This window comes from Aulostomus chinensis, chromosome 8, assembly GCF_037954235.1.
Source record: "Aulostomus chinensis isolate RoL2024-O1b breed Wild chromosome 8, RoL_Achi_v1.0, whole genome shotgun sequence".
NCBI classification, from domain to species: domain Eukaryota; kingdom Metazoa; phylum Chordata; class Actinopteri; order Syngnathiformes; family Aulostomidae; genus Aulostomus; species Aulostomus chinensis.
The window spans coordinates 24956490-24978454 of record NC_141327.1 but is presented as its reverse complement, the minus strand read 5'-3'; the positions used below and the strand labels follow the sequence as shown (position 1 = coordinate 24978454).

Below are 21965 nucleotides of genomic sequence, written 5' to 3'. Positions count from 1 at the left end.
TCTAACTCAGCAACCTATTTAATAGATAATTCAAGCTATTGTATGCTCTAAATGTGATGGGGAAATAAACAAAATGTTCCCATAACAGTTTGTCATTTGAAGTACACTAAAGCAGAGTAGCTATCAGCAGGGACTGAGATTACATTCTCCATACATAGTACGGATTCCCCAGGTACCAGTGTTAAGTGTCGAGCATGAAGATAAGAGGAGCTTGATTAGCAGGGCTGCTATATTTATTGCCATTAGATAGGACCCTTTACCCTCTAAGGTGATCCAGAGCAATGGCAACATCTATCTGAGGAATATTCTATGTACTCTTGGGTGTAAAGCAAGAGAAAATATTATTTTTGATTTCTAAAAGTCTCTGTGAGTTAAAATGAAAATGGTTAACGTCTCAATCCCAACAGAAAACAGCCGTCTCATGTGACCGTCTGTCTGTTTTAAAGTTTTAAGAAATAGAATAAGATGGCATTTGTTTTGCAAAAGACTCACATAAGAGTTCTTAAATTTTTTTAGATTTTGTTCATGACCTTTGTTGAAGTATGAAGTGAAATCGTTGTATACTGTACTTCTATTTCTATATAAGTGAATTTTTAATTAGCCATGTCCGTTCAGTCTCACTTAACTCTCTTAACACTGGAATTCCAGACACTTGTATTTGCTGCTAATCTGTACAGGACATTTTTTAAGTGTTTGTCCTTTTGTACATCGGCTTTTGGACAAACACGCAGTATCAGGAAGGAATGGGGAAGAGGAGGGGCAAAACAAAGTGACAGTAACAACGGTTTGAAGGTTTCCAAGCCTCTAAAACCTGAAACAATAGTATTTCTGTGCAGCCTTGTTAAGCTCCGTGATTTGCAAAATCATACCACTCAGAACATTTTTTTGTTTGTTGGTTTTTCTGCACATTTAAATCAATCAAAGGTCTGTTCATACATGACTGTCAAGATCAGTGATGCAGATTGAACTGTCAACAAAGCCATCTCCATCCAAATGACAACCATGAAAAAAAGAACAACCTGAATTAGAAATAATTATTTGTATTAATGACACAAAATGTTTTTGTGGACCAAGTCTGAGAGAAAAGCGATCTGAACGAACCACACTACTCACTGAGGCTGGGAGCCACCCCTTACTGTGTACCCAGGGGGTCAAGGTGACATTCCACAACACCTCTGAGACCGGCCTAATGGAGGGATTGGTTCATGGCTTTTGTTGAGTGGGAAAGACGAGACCATGAATAAGGGTGTAACAGGAGATGGGAGTATATAAAAAGGACAGGAAGAAAAATGGGATTAGAGGGTAAAATTATGGGAAGGTAGGTGGTAAAAGGGGAAAAGAGCAGAGAATTTTGAAAGGGAGCAGCTTTAAATATACTAGTCTATAAAAAAGTATAATAAAAAGAATACTTTATTTATCCCACACTGGGGAAATTTAAATAGTTTCAGCAGCATTTATAGAGAGAAGAAATTTCATAAATATTTTTTATCCTAAGAAAAACAAAAAATATAAATAAATATTAACATTTATATTAGACAATTACAAAAAATATTTACATGAAGTATGAAAAATAAGAATATTTTATTGGAATAAGAATATTTTATTGAATTTAGATACATGAATTGAAAGTTCCACAGTGTAAATTTTATTGCACGTAAATTGAATACAAAATTTAAAAAACAAAAACAAGAAATCCTACTTTTGTCTCCACAACTTAAATAAATGCAATGAGTTTATGCATTTAAAGCTTCTCAATCCTAAAATCTGTAATCAAAGTTATTTGCTGATTCTATTTCAGAGGTGCCTGAGGTTGGAACCGCTGGTTTATTTGATACCATTTCCCCCGTCCACTGTCACTAAAGGCTAAAATTCGACTCTCACTCTATAATTGTGGGTTTTGGTAGAACAATTCTCCTTTGGTATTTGTGTTGTAAAAGCTATTTAAACTCTACCACTTTGCATTGTCTTCACACAGCACGGATGTGTTCATAGCATGTTGCTGTACAACAGACAACATGTATAATTTGTTTGTGTGTGACATTAAAGGAAGCTTTCTGAATTCTGTGAAACAAAGCATACATAAATAATATTAAAATTTGATATGGATGTGCTTTCGTGGGTACAGGCGGTTTAGGTAGGGTATATAATTCTTTCTTAAAATCCTTTTTAAAAAGTGGAATGCACTCAGTGAATGTCTGCCAGGATGAAATGTTCATGAACACATTCTCAACTGATTATTCACTAATCAAGTGCAACTCAGCAGCACCTTTTGAGATAACTAACCCAAAGGCTGACCCCTCAACCAGCACAGTGCAGGTGTAACAATCCATCAAGCAGAAAACTCTTACCGTCATAAAACCAAAAGACGGGAGGCTTGTTAAGTAAAGTCAGGTGTAGGTGTGCTGTGTCCTCAAGTTCTTCCTCTCTATTCTTAATCTTTCTTATCCCACTGCTCTGAACACGTCTCTCCTCCTGGTCGAGCTTTATTCCGATATCTGTTTAAAGCCTGGGAAGCACAGAGGCAACAGAATGAAGAGAAAGTTAGCGAGCCAAAGAGAGAGAGTGACAGAGAAAGACAGTTCCCTGTTTGGGTGAAGCAGTGATCAGATCCAGCTATTTTCAGACTCAGGCATGCTCGTCTATGAGACTGGAAAGTTACCCCCCAGTGTCCATGGGTGGGGGCTAAGTGACAGGGGTGACTATCTCTATTTTACCACATACGTTTTCATGCGAGCATACCATAGGCACACACAATTAATGTAGGCAAAGGCAAGCTACATCACATTCCGACATACTGTCAATGACACACTCGTACACTCAAGGTCATTATGAGACAGAAATTACAGCAGGTAGGAACACCTACGACAGGTACGACATAGTTAAATGGACTAAGGCAGAAGTGGGTGTGAGTAGAGAGAGGGGTGTTAAGAGACCCTCTACATCCATCTACCCTCCAGGGCTTCAATGTCATACGGTAGCCAATGTCGTCAGTGTGGGGCTATGTAGAGTGGACTACTCCACAAAGGCTGTCAAATTCTTCTCACATGAGATTTTCTTTCACTTTCTGTTGCTGACATTTTGATTGCTTGTCAAGAAGGGCGGCAGGGGGCCAACTCACTCTGAAATGTGCAAATGTTCATGAATACACTTGAAAAGGCACGCAAACCATTCTCCTTTGTTCTAAATCTCATATCTGGCTGTAAATATACACAAATGATTATATGGACTTGATTGTTCACGTGTCATTAATAATCTCACCGCTGTGTAATTTATGGGAATGTATATTTGGAAATGACTACACACACACACACACACACACACACACACACACACACACACACACACACACACACACACACACACACACACACACACACACGTCGGCTGAATATACACTGAAGAGAGGTCAGCCAAAAGTACCAAGACCCCAGACTCCCTGCTATTCCCAGAATGATGATGTAAGAACTGCTATTTGCATCTCATACTTAGATCCTGGACACCTAAAACCAAGCAAGCAGCTACTGTGCAATATGCTATTTGGACCACTTCCACCTCCTTTCTTTACAACCATTCTCACTCAAAAAAAAAGACCCCCCCCCCCCACCCCACACACACACACACACATTAACATAAAAAATTATGCACAGCAGCAGGGTTCAGTTTGAGTTTAGCAATCACGGCAAAAATTAAACTGCTTCACATATGGTAATGCATCTTTATTAAGTGAATGCAGATTAAAATGCTGAGTGACTTATTTTTCACATAAAAAAACGGATTTTTTTGATTAAGCAAGTGAAAAACGCGTACTGTTAATCAATATTCAAAGGTGTTAGGTGCCCATTAATTTGATTAATCTCTTTAGTTTATCTAGTTCTACTGATGTTGTCTCTATTTTAATTTGTTTTCTGCCTCCTTTTCAACTTTATCAGATGAGATGACATCACCATATTCCAAAACATTTCTTTTGCTGACACAGAAAATAAACCAAAACACTTGTATAGGACCAGAACGGTGGTTGTCACAAGTGTATCATCTTAAACCTGATACACTTGTACACACTGCCAAACGTCAAATCAAGCAAGGATGCACTTAGTTGAGCTGTCCTGGATCAACACTATCTGTGCCTGCTGTAGTCGTGCCAATGATGAAGTAAAAGTCTCATCTACATGGGCACAGATGGCAGTGGCGATGACTATCCAACTTCAGTCTCAGGGTCCACACAGCCAACTCCAGTGATTGCTTTGTCAGCGCGTCAGACGTGATCATACAGCAGCTGCTCCCCGAATCTTCCTGTCACGTGCCAAGGATCACTGAGGTATGGTGAAAAGCTGACAACTGATAGGTGCTAATGGTATAACCTTGGGGTCAGACTCAGGGGTATCAAGGGACCAATAAAGTTCTAAATGGGCACCTGAGTGTATCTACCCATTATAGACTTCACCTACATGAGACCTAAAAAAAAATCTTACATGTCCAAGAACATGGTGTTTGATGCACAGGTCTTGGTCAAACAGCCCTCACCTTCCATTTAGGCTAAATTACCAAAATCTGCTCATGAGGGAACAACACTGAATGGAAAAAGGATGATAAAACCATCAAACTAACATGACACTGCAGACGCTTAGGAATTTCCTCATTAAAGTACCATGAAAGCTATGTTTATAGCAACTGACACAGACTCCGGCTCAAACACACTGACACTCTGACCTACGAGCCACTCTGGCGGACGATGACCGCGTCAACATGGACTTACCAATACACTTTCAGCACCTAATTTATTATCAGCTTCTGCCATTCCCAGTGACATGAGTGGCAGGATATAAACAGCAGATGCATGTACACATTAATATGTCATGTCCTGATAAACACTTAAGCATGAGAGGAAATCCAAGAAGAAAAAAATAAAAACAACAGCAACAACAACAACAACAACAACAGAGATAAACTAATAGCTTCTTGCTTGGAAACTAGTGTAGTCAAAACTTAAATGGTGTGTTTTTTGTACTGATATTGTCCTTTTTTATTTGAATAAAGACTTAGCACAATTCATAGGACAGTCCAAATCAGATTATGTCTCCAAATAGAGTGGCACTGCAATGAGTCCTCCATCCATCCATTTTCCATACCGCTTATCCATTAAGGGTCGCGGGGGACATTGGTCGTACATACTGGACGGATCACAAGTCCACCGCAGGGCCATCAGGATTAATTAGAGGCACATTCAATGATTTAAAGTTTTCCCCAAGAATTCTTTCACAGACAGTTCTGTATAACCTTGAACAGATGAACTTTTTTTTTTTTTTTTTTTTAAGGTTGCTGGTCTAATTGAATAAAGAATGATTTGGACCGATAATGGACTGGAATGGCAGCGCTGCACAGAAACTGGTGCATCATTTCTCTCAGCTTAACAGGATACTTAACTCCTCTGTGCTGTGACACTAATCACGATGCTCAAATTACCACCTTTAAACTTTTGTTTGCTCATAAAGACCACTCAAACTGATAAATCTATCTCAGAGTAGCATACTAAAAAGACAACATTTAATCGATATTTACAGCCAGAAATGATCAATAGAAGACTAATTATGTTCTTGAAAATTATCTTCCATGCATTTTATGAAAATACCAAACTTCAGGAAGTCTTGGATGTGACCATGCATGAAGAACATGCATTTTCTGTGTAACAGATCTTTCTTCAATTTATTTCTGTTACTGCAAATAGAACAATTGTTTGCTCCGGAATATGCTGTCACCGCTGTGGAACAGAGGATGTGCTACTCCTCGTGTTAATCATCAGTATTGTTGCAGGAATAAAAATAGTGATGACACTTTTGCAAAATGTGGACTGTACCGTCAACCTTTGAAATAATTCATTGGAAATGCACCTTCTGTATGCTCTTTTTTCCATGTCACCAATCACTTTGTTAGTCAAATAATCTGGGATTTACATAATTATCTCATATCCTACAAGCTACAGTACATTCAATATTAATCCAGCAAATGGGTTTCAGTCTGGCCTCTGTCACCCACATGCATTGATCATTCTTTTTACTTTTCACCAGCAAAAAATGAATTAATGTTTATATAAAATAGAAAAAAAAGCCCAGTGATTTGGGTAGCAATGCAGCAATCAGGAGTCTAATCTCATGAGGATTTGGTCATTGGGAAAGCTCAGGAAGTAAGCATGTCCTGCAGGCAGCACAAACACTAAAAATTAGGCAAGCTTTGCATTCACCACTTGAGCCATGACATCATCGTCTGAGGAGGGGCCGGGGACGGACGGGAAGATGGAGGAACACAAAAGAGGGACAATGACAAAGAAAAAGGGAACCAAAACAAAGAAATGACTAAAGAAATTTAAAAGGAGAGCATGTGTGTGTGTGTGTGTGTGTGTGTGTGTGTGTGTGTGTGTGTGTAAAACTGAGTGAGAGGACTGCCTGCAACATTCGGCACATTCAAGAGAAAATGTATCACACTCCCCTTTTCCCTGATGGTCTGCTTTGTGATCCCCTTGCCTTCTCTCTCTCTTTCTCGTTCTCTATCTCTTTCTAACACACACACATACACACACACACACACACACACACACACACACACACACGCCAGAGCAACTCTAAACTGGCAGGTGCAACTGTGTTGACACTAACAGAGACATACTTTATAGCTCATTGGCCATCAATCAAGACAAAATGCTATAATCCCCCATTCAGTGTGTATATTTAAGCCTCTATAAGATGCTGCCTATTGGCACAGCAGCCTCCAGAGTGACACATGCAGCCAACTGTTGCTCATCATATTGCATACTACTGTGTTGCATCCTCTTTCCCAGCCGTTAAGTATGCAGTCATAAAAATACATTAAATACTGCATCAAAGATATCATCCAGTATATAGCCTGCAGCACACACGCACATGAAGGCCAGGTAGGCCACATCAGGAGTGGTGAGAGGTTCCCGGAGTGATAGTGTTTCACATCACTCACCCCGTTCACTCATTCAAATAGGGCTTGCAGTTAACATCCTTATCTGCTGGCCTTTAGTTTTTCCTTCTTCTACAACCTCCTCAGTTAGCAGGAAGCACCAAAGAAAACAGTATGTTTAGCTATTTACTGACAGCTCTGGAGTAAACCCCTGCATGCCTCTGGATGGCCATTTTTTCCACATCTTATTCTGACACTATAAGAGAACCAAGCAGTTAAAAATAATTTGTGTGCTTGCGCTTTGCTTCATCTGCTATCTAAAAAGCATGGAAATGTGAAACGGATATTCTACTATATTCCCTTCTATTTATAAAGAAAGAAATACATGCAACCTGACTTAGTTACAGTATGCAACATTTGACACGTGGCATACATTGATGTTTACTCGAGCATTAACATGGGAATTTGGGCTAATTATCAGATTATATTTATACATATTTCTGATATCTGATCCGGTGGGCCAATGCCAGGAACATACCCATACCAGGACCAGATGGGGCAAAATGCATAGATGAACAACCCCAGCTTTGCCTCTTACGACTTTCTTCCTTCCAGCGGCACACCCTCATGAAAAGACGCAAATAAGGCTCCTTTTTTTTAACAAAAACCTTAGTCTGTCCAACCTAATTCTTCCCCTTTCATGTGTACTGGAGTAACTGCAACAGTCCAATTAAACTGCACAATTGGGCCAATGCTATAGCTCGAATGCAGCTTAGCATGTATGGGCCAAATGCAGCAACAATTCAGAAATTGGATATATCAAATATAAATAAAAATATATACAAACCCAAATTTTAAAGCTGACAAATGCTCAAGAAAAGCCTGAGTAACATGTTGCAACATGCCATAAAGAGAGAAGAGGTTTTTCCTCTTAAACACGGACAGGCAGCATGAGTTGCATTTACTTCTTTCTGTATGGAAAAAGGGAATGTATTTGAATATTTGTTTCACGTTGACATGTTTTTCAAGATAGCAGTCAAAGCAAAGTGCGACATAAAATAGTTTTAGAGAGGGAAAAGGACTATCAGATTGTAATGGATTTTACCAAATACTCTGGCTGTGAAAAAGTGGTATGGAGCCATCACTCGGGATTTAAACCTTTGATTTCAGGTGAATCAACAAACACTTTATCAAAACTGTTCCACATTATTGGCTTTACCAAGCCTTTGAGAGGCATGGGCTCCACTGAAGAAAGTTCAAGTTAACAGGGAACAATATGGGTTAAATCAAAGTCCTTTTTATACATACAATACATTGACAGTAATGCTCTGTGTACATGCAAGCTAACAATAGAGATTATGCCTTGGGATTATGGTTGAACATGTATGAGTCTGTGTTTATCATTACCATTGGCAGGTTGTTTAGTGTACACAGTTCTCTCCGTCTACACAACTAACTTCACGTTAAGCAATCTTTCCACATCATTAGAAGCTTCTGATGTCAGTATTTATCATCATTCCAGCCCCGACCGCATCTCCCTCTGATATGCTGGAAAAAGCAATTCAGTGGAATGCACTTTAGTGGAAACACAAACGACCTTACTGCATCCCAGGAGAGCTGAATAATTTGCCTTGCTCTCGGCGATAACATCTATGGGTCATTGCTGCTTAAAACTAAAAACAAACCCCAAAAAACAAAAACTCCCAGAATAACCTGTTTATTTGTTCAAACCTCTCTCAGATCCAGATCTAGATCAGATCCGCAGCAGCTGCTACCGAGGCGGTGCGGAAGGAGAGATTCCTGAGCAAAATCGCTGATTGTCTGGTCTACCTACCTTAAAACGTCAGTGTCTTCTTTAAACCCGCATCACATCGCCAGGTTATCAGCCTTCTTTTTTTTCACTTGAAAAGCTGGAAGTCCTCACACACACAGGAGCAAGAAGTAGGCAGAAGTTACACACAGGCTCGGAAGCTAGTGCTGTGATGAAACCGTACACCTGTTTTTCGACGCGCTTGGATGTTGCTGGTGTCGGTCAGCTAACTAACCACAGGCAACTCCCTCTCTCAGGGGTCACCGGGGCTGGCATAGCAATGCGGCGAAGCTGTCCTGTCCCATGTCCTCACCACACAAACCCCCAAAGAGGAAGAGGAGGCGACGCTGCCGTTTGTATTTACAACCGCCAGTCGCACCGCGTTGCCTCCACGGGATAGAGAGCACCCGTGTCTGCCCAGGAATGGAGTGAACCTGCCTCCCGTTTCCGTTTGTATTATTATTGAATGGTGCCGCGGCTTCCTGCGCAAAATGGCTTCTGTTATTTTCATTCAGCTACTGTCGAGCGTGAGCTTCTCATTGGATCCTGCTGTAGCCATGACAACGTTCAACCTGAGCTCGCGGAGGACACGCAGACCGTCTGACTAAGACACTTTAGCCTCTGTCTGCTGCAGACACACACACACACACACACACACACACACACACACACACACAAACACACACACACTTCACCTCAGCTCGGAGGTAATGTGTTACAACAGAACAAAAATATAAAGGCAACAGAGCACAAGCTAGGCCGTGTTAAGCTGCTGCGTCCGTTTCCCCTGACAGCTTCAAGGAAATGTTAACCTATTAATAAATAACGGCGAATAGTTTGACTTCCTTGAAGAATTAACTGAGTGGTTTGAAGTGGTCCTTGAGGGGATCGGCACAACTTGGAAACGCAGTGACAGAATTATTTATTTATGTTTTTATTTGTAAGTGACGTACATTTTTTAAGAGGAATCACTAACAGAATATGCTACAACAGTTTGTACAGCAATCCCGCGAGTCACCTATCATTTATCTATTTGGGCAAAACTAAATATTCATACGTTTTACCATCCAAATATAAATTGCTTCAGCTCAGTGTTTCTCAACAATAGGGCTGGGGCCCGTAGTTGGGCCATGCATACCCTTGAACGGGCCATGACATGCTTTTAGGTTGAAGCTCAGTTTTTGCAGGGGAAATATATCTTTTAGTAAAGTAGTATATTCATCTGAACATACAGTATGATGTATTTGTTCAAACAATATAAAATAATTGATTATTTGTACATAAAAATCCATCAAAAACCTCCACTTGAGACAATTGTGCTGGCAGGCTAACGGCTAGAAATCAGTGAAAAATCTCTAGACGCTAACCTGGCATCTATTTATCTATCTATCTATCTATCTATCTATCTATCTATCTATCTATCTATCTATCTATCTATCTATCTATCTATCTATCTATCTATCTATCTATCTATCTATCTATCTTTCCATCTGTCTATCCATCTATCCATCTATCTATCTTTCCATCTATCTATCTATCTATCTATCTATCTATCTATCTATCTTTCCATCTGTCTATCCATCTATCCATCTATCTATCTTTCCATCTATCTATCTATCTATCTATCTATCTATCTATCTATCTATCTATCTATCTATCTATCTATCTATCTATCTATCTATCTATCTATCTATCTTTCCATCTGTCTATCCATCTATCCATCTATCTATCTTTCCATCTATCTATCTATCTATCTATCTATCTATCTATCTATCTTTCCATCTGTCTATCCATCTATCCATCTATCTATCTTTCCATCTATCTATCTATCTATCTATCTATCTATCTATCTATCTATCTATCTATCTATCTATCTATCTATCTATCTATCTATCTATCTATCTATCTATCTATCTATCTATCTATCTATCTATCTATCTGAACACACTACTTCATGTTAATATTAAAAGAGCATCCTTGCACATCATTATTCATTTTTTTAATCAACTTCGTTGATGTGGTATAGTGAAAATTATTACATATTTTGTGTATACAAGTTGCTGAAGGTAACAAATGTGCTGTCGTAGTTACTAAAAATACCAGCGATAACAAGACCAGCAATCATCCAGTGTTTTCTGCTTTCACATTTCAAAAGCATCAGTGTTATTTTAACACATACATAAAGAACCCTTTCTTCTGTCAGCGTTAAAGGTGTTCAAATTTAGACCGTTATTGATAGCTGACCTTTCTAAGGTGTCAACGAGACCACTTCTGTGTGTGTGTATGTGTGTGTGCGTGTTGTTGTGTGTCATCTGCTTGCATGTGTTTGGTCTTTTATCACCAGCTCTCATGTGCACTATAAGCAGCCCTTACTGAATCTTACTGTTGTCAAGTAGCTGCCTTTTTATAGGTGGTATGTTACCCACAGACAGTCTAATCTATCCATGCTGATAGGGCTAAGGTAGATGATGACAATACATTATGTCTGGTATGCAAGGTTCCATAGTTGATGCAGGTGCAAATATAGCAAGACCAGGGCTTAGGACATTAAAGCACAACATAGAAAAAGAAAACCATGACAGCAAGGCCTCCTGGACTGTGTCACTAGTTATAGTCACAGGAGGAGCCTCCGCTGGGAGCCACGAATAGGAAGTAGGCGTGGCCACCACTCTTCATTCATTTACATTGGTGGGAAGTGTTGATGTGACTAAAACTGACCTTGGACGAAAGGTAGTCTGAGTATGCTCGAGAAAACCACGGCATTACAGTCCACGCATAGTATCTCAATGTGTGTCATACAAACGTGAAATAATTCTTCCCACAATAGTATTCCTAAAGGCTCCGGGTACAGGCAAGGACCTCACAATGTCACGGTTTATGGGTCACGATAACATTTTACCACGATATGTTGCAACTGACTAATTAATTCACTATTTCTTTTAAGAGTAGCATGCCATTGTATGAGAACAGTATTTAGATATTTGCACAGTTAGCTGCCTTAATATACACAGCATGGGCCACGGTATGATCTTATCACCATATATTGCAGTACAATATAAGACTAGGGCTTTAATAGCCATACAATACCGTCAAAAATATAGTGATTCACTGTAAGTATTGACTTACTGCACTGCTCTAAACTTTCGTATGTTTTTAGACAATCAAGTGTGCCGTCGCCATTTTGAAATCTGAAAATAATATGTAGTTTACCCAGATAATTCTGTGAGAAGGTAGACCTTGGATTACTTGTATCACAAATTGATAATCAACGCTCAGGGATTTGACATTTTTTGAATCAACACGTGAAAGAAATTAAGCGCAAACAAGTTATTAATCCTGAGTTCTGATCGACGCCAAATAATTAAAATGATTACACTTAAAAGTTCCTAATATCAAACCCAGTATCAACATAATATACTCAATCATTGATTTTAATAGCAACTTCTGGATTATTCACAAAAATGAAAAAATGAAAACTGCATTTATTGATAGTACAGTCTTGGCCCTCCTGTAGTTCCTTCTTAGCCCTTTAGAGGGCAACAGCTCACACGTTTGAAACACTTTTTACAGGACAAAAAGTCAACTGTATTTCATAGGGAATGACATCATCTGATTGTCGGTCAGGGTTTTACAGCCACAGGTACCTGTCTTCCTACTCATCATTGCCAATACCTAATGTCTAAGTCCTAGCATACTCTTCCACCCCCCAGCTCTTGGTCTGTAACCTTTATCTTCGCCGTGGCACTCAGTCACATCTTTCCAAAGCTGTTGCTTTCCAAAGAGAGCCACATTTGGAACAGCTGATACTGAGGCTCACTAGTCTGGCCAATGTACGAGTGGGACAGTGGTGCTGAATGATGGCGTATGAGTGCATTAGGACATTGTCTGGCAATGACATCATGTCACTTCCCCTTAAGGTCCACACAAGCTTTGATGTCTAAGAGCTGACCAGGTGAAATGCCCAAGCAAATCTGTAAGAGAGACAGGCTGCTGGAGACGACGTCATCTTTACTGTAGTCTCACTGATGAATGCTCTTTTACATAGACTTCCAACCCTCTGTTTATCATTGTAAGCTTGTATTTTGTGCAAGTTATGTGTCTGTCTTAATTACACACTTTGCCGATATTTCAGACAAAATGAGATTTACTTTTCCCACAAGGATAATTCAGCCACCATGATACAGATGAGCGCTCAGATGTGGAAAGTGACTAAGTCTTTTTACTCATCTATGAAAAGTCATCTGTATTTTAAACGATTATTTGATTTTTGGGGGACTTTGATGCCGCTGCACTGCATTTATCTGAACCCAGCAGTGATGAGTGAAGACTGCACGTGGTAAAAGAAAAAGGCAAGACCTGATGATAATGATGTCCTTTCAGTTTTGAATCCTGACACCTTCAAGACAACATAGGCAGACCACCAAGGTCTAAAGGTCCAATGATCCCTAAAGGTTACGCTCTGACCTTTAGCGACCATTGGTTCTATTAAGGGACACTTCCAAGCACTCGGCTATACATATAGAATGTGGACTTTTACTCTTTAGACCTTCTCTGAAGTGGAATGTTGAATGGAGACTTTTACTTTTTGTATCTGTGTATTTGAACCAAGCTCTGCTGCTACCCCCCCCTCCTGCTATCAATCAATGACTCTGAAGGACATCGACGAGCAGAGAAACAGGATAAGACTCCTGGGTCTTCTCAGGTTCACATCCCCATTCGTCTGCTTGTCCAGATCTGATTGCCTAATGATGCGCATTATGGCAGAAATAAATCAACACTGCTTAAAAAGAAATGCCCACTGTGCACTTTGTTTTTAATCATTTTCAAATATTGGAAAACCATTCAATTTTAAGATAATTGACAAGGTGAGACCGAGAAAAGAGTAAACTAGTTCTCTGAGATGTTTATGGTATACTTACACTATTTTTCAATGTATAAATTAATATATTGACGTATCAATAAATGGGCTGGTCTACTGCTTTGTGTCTTTTAGCTAATTGCTTTGGTAATAGGGCAACAATGCATAAGAATGCAGGTGCTAATTCTTGCTGCTACATGATTGCCAAATGCTTACAAAAAAAAGGCAAGAGTGTTGAACCCTTTTTAGTTTAATGTGGTCTTCATGAGAACTGGGCGTGCACTCAGATGGTCCTCAATTATCTTTTTCATGTCAAGATGTTGGATGTAATGTGAGTTTGAAAGATTTTAGGTTTCCTCCAGAAAGTCTCGGTCTTGTGGCGTGTGAGGGACAGTTGGAGGTTATGCCTGGGGATCATGGATGAAAAACCTCATGGCTGAGAAAACAGGATTCAAAATTCAACTCCAGGTCAGAATCAATAGGCAGAGCTTGAATTGATGATGTGAAAATGATACGGTAATGGTTTTAAAAAACATACAAACTCTGGATGCAGCACTTACTTGTGATGCAGAGTCAGGCTGTGTTTTCTTATCTAGGGTTGTTGTGAGTGCTGCGTTAAATGTTGTTGTTCTTCATACTGAGTGGCTGTTGTTGTCATGTCACTCATTGTCAAATTTGTGACACTAATTCCTGTTCAGTACATCTGCATGGCGCCACACAGCAGGGCTCAGTCTTTCCACTGGGGAGTCAGCAGTTGCCATACATTCACAGGCAGCTCACACGGACAAATGCAGTATAATGAACACAGACAAACACTGTAATTACAGCAGAGGAACACAAAGATGCTAAACATGCATTCACGCATGCTTACAGGACAATGACATTTCACATATGGAATCTGTTTTGATTCAAAATAAATTACATGCTTGACTAAAAAATACATCCAAATATTTCCCCTACATTCAACTTATTGTTTCAAGTCCAGTGAGTCACTGTAATTTCCCAAACAACGACGCAGTTATTGAGTTTGTTCAGAATATGTAAAGCGTGAAATTTTGCCTCTTATCTTATATAATTGTTATATCCCCTCATGATGAACTATTTCATGAAAGAAATTTCTGTGAATTATTCTGCTTTCTAAAATATCTCCCATCTTTCCTCTCGTTGCCAGTTTTTTGCGTGTGAATTCCAGGTAATTATAATAATAAAAATTTTGTCATATTTTATGTGATCTGTGCTCACTGGAACACCTAATCTCACTTTTGCAGCTCATAACTTCGCACACCTCACTGCTTTTCCTTATCAGGGCATGAAGCGAAGGCAGGCTAGCATGTGCTTGTTATGCAACATACCTCTTCACGTTTCCCACGTGCGTCCTCCAAACACAATTTCTGATTGACAGTTAGTCTGGAACAGATTTCTAATTCTACTCTGCTCTTCATCCACTGTAATGCTCTGCACTGTGGGTAAGACTGCATCTCCTGCGTAGCTGCTAAGTGGATTGATAAGCGGTGTTGAGGCTGATGAAATGTTGCATAGCTCGATGCTGATGTGATGTCTGCCACGATACTCACATGAAGAGCAGGAGGGAAGATGAAGTTAAGCCAATATAACTTCCACAGTGAAGACACGATCAAGCTTGTATGGACATTATGATAAGAAGAAAAACACAAAATTAATGGGACAAAGAGGAAGAGGAAGAGGAAAGAGGAAAATGGCAGTAGAGCATATTTAAGAAAATGTGATGCAATATGCACAGGTGGATGTTTTATGTGTTAGAGTTTTTGATCTTGGGCTGCACGGTGGTGCAGTGGTCAGCACTGTTGCCTCACAGCAAGAAGGTTCCGGGTTCGAGTCCCGGCTCCAGCAGGGGATCTTTCTGTGTGAGTCTGCATGTTCTCCCTGTTCCTGTGTGGGTTCTCTCTGGTACTCCAGCTTCCTCCCACAGTCCAAAGACATCAAGAGAGGACAAGGCTGATTGATACTCTAAATTGACTGTAGGTGTGACTGTGAGTATGAATGGTTGTCTGTCTCTATGTGCTGGTCCTGTGATGGACTGGTGACCTGTCCAGGGTGAAACCTGCCTCTCGCTCGAAGGCTACTGGGATAGACCCCCCCCCCCCGACTCATAACAGGATAAGCGGTAGAAAAAGAATGGTACTTTTTCAGCTTTTAGGTTCAACATCTATTGTAGAATAGCATAATAATCAAGAGTAAACCCTCTCCTCTTGATGGCTCTTTCATGTTACACTTTGACAGTTGAATTATATTTAATTTGCTTCTCCATTTTTTCTTATCTATGAGACCATACAGTCAGGTTAATTGGGTAGAACAGTTGTTCACACCGAATTGATTTTTCCATTCAAGACTCATACTTAGCAGCACTCTCCAAGCATGTTGTCTTTTTTTCTTTTGATGTTCATTGGAAGACAGGAGCTGGAATTATTTAAGTGGGCAATAAAAGTGTAATGTAATTAAAGAACACTTACAATTTGTAGTACAATTAATTGCAATAGTTCTGTAACAACCAACTTTTCAATGTTGCAATTCTGTTTTAAAACAGTTTTGCCAGCGAAGCTGATTCACATATTTCAGGCCACCGTTATTGGTGCTTTTGCAATTTAGTTGATTACTGATGCATCCATTTCCTATATTCACAAAAGCTGATTATGCAGTTGCTTTTCATTTTCAATCAAGTATGTGAAAAGTGTAATTCACAAAACATTCAAATAAAGAATTTTCAAAGAAACCAATTATATTTAATATCCTGTTTCTGAATATCTTCAATATTGTTCATTTTCTTGATCAATAACAGGCCCTTACACATCCCCTGTGCAGGGAAACTCCCATTGTGCACAGTGCTAACCACTGCACCACCATGCCGCCTGAAAAAGTACTACATTCTGATTTTATCTAAACCTTTATGTCACTCTGATGCTTCAGTACGCAGCACATCCTAATATTTACACCATCAAACAAACAAAAACAAGCAAAACTGCAAGAATAACACAGGGATAATTGTATCCTGTTGGTTTATCTCAGGGCAAACAAAGAAGAAGACAGAGAGCCTTGATAATTTGGGAATATCTGGTTGCTTGTAGACATTCTGGAGACATTTATGGCTTTTTGGATTTACCCTATTACATCACCTTCTGTGGTACAAACACGGGTGGTGAGTCCAGTAGAAGGCAACATGGGAATCATCAGCCAAAAACTTGAGTTAATTTTTTTCTAAATCCTTCTGCATTATGGACTTTATTTCAATCAGTCTTTCCCAGCATGCACTGGGGAATGGTCAGGACAAAATGCAAGCATCATTTTGACTACTGACCATTTTGATCTTTTTCACCTGGAAATATTGAGTTATTGTCCATCCATCCATCCATCCATCCATTTTCTTCACCACTTATCTATTAAGGGTCATAGGGGGCTGGAGCCTATCTCAGCTAACATTTGGTGAGAGGTGGGGTCACCCTCTGTTGCAGGGCTGAGAGGTATTGTCTTTAATGGATATCAAATATATTGAATTTATTATATTTATGCAAACTCTTGCCAATAAATCCAGCAGAGCGGGGACTTCATGGCTCACAAGGTAGAGTGGCTTTGTAGTTGCCAAAGTTTTGTTGGTTTGGATCTTCTGCAGGAGACCATGTCAAAGTGACTTTGACCGAGATACTGGACCCCTAATTGCTCCTCAAAAGGAAGTTGGCCTCTTGAATGGCAGCCTCCACTGTTGGTGTGTTTGTGTGAGTGTCCTGTACTTGCTTCATACTGAGGACTGGAATAGGTTTTAAACCACAACTATGAGGACATCTATGGAAGGCGAGGAATTTTATGGAGGGTGAGGACATTTATGGAAAGTGAGGACATCGATGGAGGGCGAGGACATTTATGGAACATGAAGACATTTTGGCCGGCCCTCACAACTTCAAAGGGCTGTTTGAAGGTCAAAACCTTCAGGTTCAGGTCTAGAAGGAGGTTATGGCTAGGTTTAGGGTCGGGCATTTCATTGATGGTTGAGGTTAGGGTAGGGAATGCATTATCTCAGTGGAGGTCCTCACAAGGATTTAAGTATAAAGATGTGTGTGTGTGTATGCCAGATTATTTCAATATTCACCCAAACCCTTCGAAATGTTCTGACTATTAATATGCCAAATCAGCGCTGGAATTAGCTGCTTTACAGTATGTCTTGTAGTTTAGGGGTACAAATTCCTTACATCCTGGATAAAGACATTTGCTGACACACATTTACATGTATTTTTCTCCAGCTACACACACAAATGCTAGTCATGTCATGTTCAGCATCAGAAGTAGTGAGACCAGCTGGGGTAGTTTGCACAGAGTTGCCAGAATCAACCGCATTACCATCTTCTTCATCTTCTTGCTAATGAGACTATTCCTGGAAAGTATTTATAAAAAAAAATAAATGAATAAAAATTGAGAATTCTGTCCTTGATCTGTGGGTAAAGCTGTAAATCCTCTTCATAGATTGTTAGCTTCTTCTTGGGCCAGTAATTAAGTAATGGCCCAATTAATCCTATCAAAGCCACAGTGGCAGAGGGGAGAGCGGAGACCCAGCGGGAGGACATTAATACCGGCCAAACATATAACAGAGTGGAGCACATTTTCCAATCAGTTTGTACATTAATAAACAGCTACAGTACTGGGACCCAGGATGTTTAAATCATGACACACTCAGGGATACAGTCTAAGCAACACACCAGGTCACATTTAGGCTATCGTAGTCTTTTCATGGCTTTCCTTTTACCACCAACTCTTCATGGGAAATTGGAATTAACATAATATACAGCAGCAAAGTGTTGTCATCAGAGCGAAGCAATGTGTCCAGTCTTTTTCTCTTTTGAACGATGTGGAATGTGACCCCTGAATCTCTCGCTTCCTTCTTTGGAAACAACACTGCTGTGCTGCATCAAAAGGGGCCTAAATCGTTAAATCAGTTTGACCACATGACCCTCAGGAATATTTGTGGCTTCAGCCAAAGGAGATTAACTTATTACGTAGGAGTGAATGAAAGACTAACATCATGTATATTTGCCTATTTATTAATCAAATGGAAATTCTAATTTTTAAATCACTGCATTTTAAGGATATTTGACTTTTATCACATATTTTTCCTTGTTTGATTGGTGATATTGTGCTCTGTTGGCAGACCACTCAATGAGCGGCAGCTAACTTCTGTACCTTGACTTGTCCTCTTCTGCTGAAATAAAGTTCTTTTAATTATCAGTCATGATTAGTCAGTCCTCACGGCTTAAGTCCCATCTGTTGACTATCACTTACAGGCTGAGGCTGCGTTGCTGCCACTGTAAACCTATTGTAGTCAAAGCTTCAGATGCTGACCCAAAGCTTTGCCTGACTTCCGAGCGCTCAGTCTGGTGTCATTGAGGTATAATCTCCCTCTGAAAAAGCCACTTGTCTCACCGCTTTTAGCAACACAAGGCTTAGATGTCTTTGTGCTTCTCCTCAGACATCCAGACATCCCTGCAATCCTCAGGAGAAATGCTTGCAGTCGGCATCCTACAATATTAATGATGTCAAATTGGGTTTTGCATACTGCATACATTTGAATTTTGTGTTCATGCATAAATCTTGGGATGTATTCTGGAAACATTTTACGTTTGCATTCCTTATATAACCTCAGTCCCACAATACATCTCTTTGGAGTACTGCTGTGGGCTTGCTAATATTTAACTTCACCAGGTGAGAGAGTAACCATGCAAATGTGTTCAGTTTTGTGTTTAAATCTCGTTTCTGCTGCCGCCGAGTGGCTGAAAAATCAGCTACTGGCGATGTGACTCTGGTTCCAGTACATGCTACTCTGAAATATAGAGCTCTGCTTGGGCTCACAAAAAAAAAACAAGCTATTTGAAATTGTCTCTTCATTTTCAGCCAACAATCATGAATAACCATTAAATTTATCACTGGATCCGATACTCCCCACGCTCTTGTCTCTTACTCTATGGGACAGGATTGCAAAGAGTTAATCGTACAGTAGTGAAACCATGCTGCTGATTCCAGAGCAGTATTGATGTTCTGTCACCCCTGGGGATCACTTATAGTGAGAAGAGACGTGAGTCAGCACTTAGTGAGCACCAGCCAGCGATGAGAATCACATAGCATCAGCTAATGCTCACATAAAAATAAATAAATAAAAACTACAATGAATATGTCGATACTTGCATACTGTAGCAGCTGCAGCTGACTGTCTTTTTGTACAGATGATTAAAAAAATCAATTGTTTTCCGATAGGCAACATTCAAAATTTTCTGCCACATAAGTTGAATTATCATGAGCAGTGCGACAGATATTAGCTCTAGTCTGCTCTATGTTCATTTGCCCCTCCCCTCCCTTGAGGTGTGTTCTTTAACGAGTTGTGTGTTGACACCAGTATCAGAGCTGGGAGTCTGACCTCTAAACATCATTGGTCAGCAAACTGGGAAGGGTGGGGGGAAGATATACTGCAGTGTCTTTTTTTTATTCCAGCAGAGGAAACATACTACAACATTGCTGCTGCTGACTGTGTCTCTTTTTGCATGTACATGACCAATTTCCTCTTTGTTAAACCTTCCTGTTATCACTAAAATCTTTTATCTCACTCTGATGCAATTTTGCCTGCCTGATCTTCACCTGCCTTGCGTTCAATCTTCCTGTTCAAATATCAGTCCAAACTCAAGCTGCTCCCTTTTAGAAATCATTTCTTCAGTGCTTCAATTCTCTCATTTATGCTGGAAATGCAGCATCAAATAAAGAAATAACTAGTGAACCAAAATGTTTATAGAAATGAACACATGCAGGGAAACACTGTGCATAATTCACAGCTAATTGATGAGGAGTTGAACAGGTATAAAACAAAGTTAGACTGTGAGTTGCATATGACATCAGAGGTTAGCATCCATCATAAATAGCAGTGAAGATGAGAAACTCACCTTTTGTTTCCAGGCATTCCAACACTCAAGAGATTTGGTCTGCAAATGAGGGAGAGGAGATTTACCCAGGCTGGTATGATGAAGAATGTGGCACGTGCGCGCACGCGCACGCACACGCACACACACACACACACACACACACACACACACACACACACACACACACACACACACACACACACACACACACACACAAACTCCCATTGATGGAGCCGCTTCCCCTTCTTAGTTATCCCTTTTGCATGAGTGCGTTCAACCGCACGTGCGCATGACATGCCCTAGCCGCTCGGGCTAACTGAAACATGTATAGCGATGCCTGTCACTCAGTATAGTCGAGGTGTTCTCCTCGATCTTAATCCCTCACATCAGTGCCAAGTTGCCTCTGACCTCAACTGGATTCCTGTCAGCTTTCATGTCGGTTCTCCTCTTCACCCTCCTGGGATGTTGACAGGGAACCTCATGATTTGTTAGAGCACCGAAAAATTCCCCTCTGTATCATTTGCTTTGCTTCTCATCATTCATTGTTTTATTTATTGCATCACTGAGATGTTCGTCATGTCCTTTTTGTTTGTTTAAATTCTCTCTCTCTTCCTCTTTTTTTTTTCACAGGTCTTTGGCACAGAGCCCTGTAAGCTGCCTTGGCTTAACACTGGGCTAAACCATTCAGGTGCCCCGAGGTCTATCCCAGGAAGGACCTGCTCTATTAATCTTAGCAAAGCATAAACAGGAAAAGAAAGTGGGCGACCAGGTTTATAGTAATGTCTATGTCTGTATGACAAAGAGTTTTTTCTTTGCAGACAGTAAATTTTTCCTGCCTTGTGCGTTGGTCCTTCGCCAGCAGGAATCTGTACTATCCTTAACCATTATTTAATCCAGTTACCAAAGAGAGAAAGAGCAGGAGAAAGAGAGAAGCAAATGCAGATGAAAGGTCACAGCAAGGTCATTAGTGTCCAGCCTGCATAAATCTTCATCTCTGCTTGATCAGTGTATAAGACAGAAGAATGTGCAAGGGAGCTGGGAAACAAGGGGAATAACAGAGAGGTGGTGAGATAATCTGTGGTGAGGAAGATTAATGGTAGTTCCTATGACAGATTACATTTAGAAATCACTCATAAATAATGAAATGCAGATTAGAACTGTACCAGATTGGATTCATTTTGGGAATGATGGGAGAAGTGGCTACGAGTTTAATCAAAGACTTGATAAAACACCAAGCATATTTCAGAGAGACAAACAGAAATATAAATCGGAATCTTTTATTCAAATATTTCACTCATTCATTGCCTGAGGTCATTTCTGTTTCTGCTTATAGCTCCTGACCTTTCTGAGAGTCTTTAGCCGTATAGATTTTTTTTTTTTAAACCAAGTGTTTACTTGCAGGCGTGAGCAATTGTATTCAAGCAGGCACCAAGCTGTTTCCCCTCCCTGACAC

General features: G+C 40.0%; 1 protein-coding gene across 14 annotated transcripts in view; it reads right to left on the bottom strand.

Moving 5' to 3' along the window:
- The window catches only part of sorbs2a (sorbin and SH3 domain containing 2a), a 61760-nt gene extending 41037 nt beyond the window's left edge, over positions 1–20723 (bottom strand). For 9 of the 14 annotated variants that reach the window (XM_086211878.1, XM_086211887.1, XM_086211888.1 and 6 more), the window contains exons 1-2: positions 8753–9299; positions 2349–2506 (exon numbers count right to left, since the gene is read on the bottom strand). The gene's annotated coding sequence lies outside the window, so the exon portion shown is untranslated. Of the gene's footprint in view, positions 1–2348; positions 2507–8752; positions 9300–20533 lie in introns of those variants that run through there. The other 5 variants (XM_086211874.1, XM_086211882.1, XM_086211877.1 and 2 more) reach the window with 2 other exon arrangements.
- Between the last annotated feature and the right edge of the window lie 1242 nt (positions 20724–21965).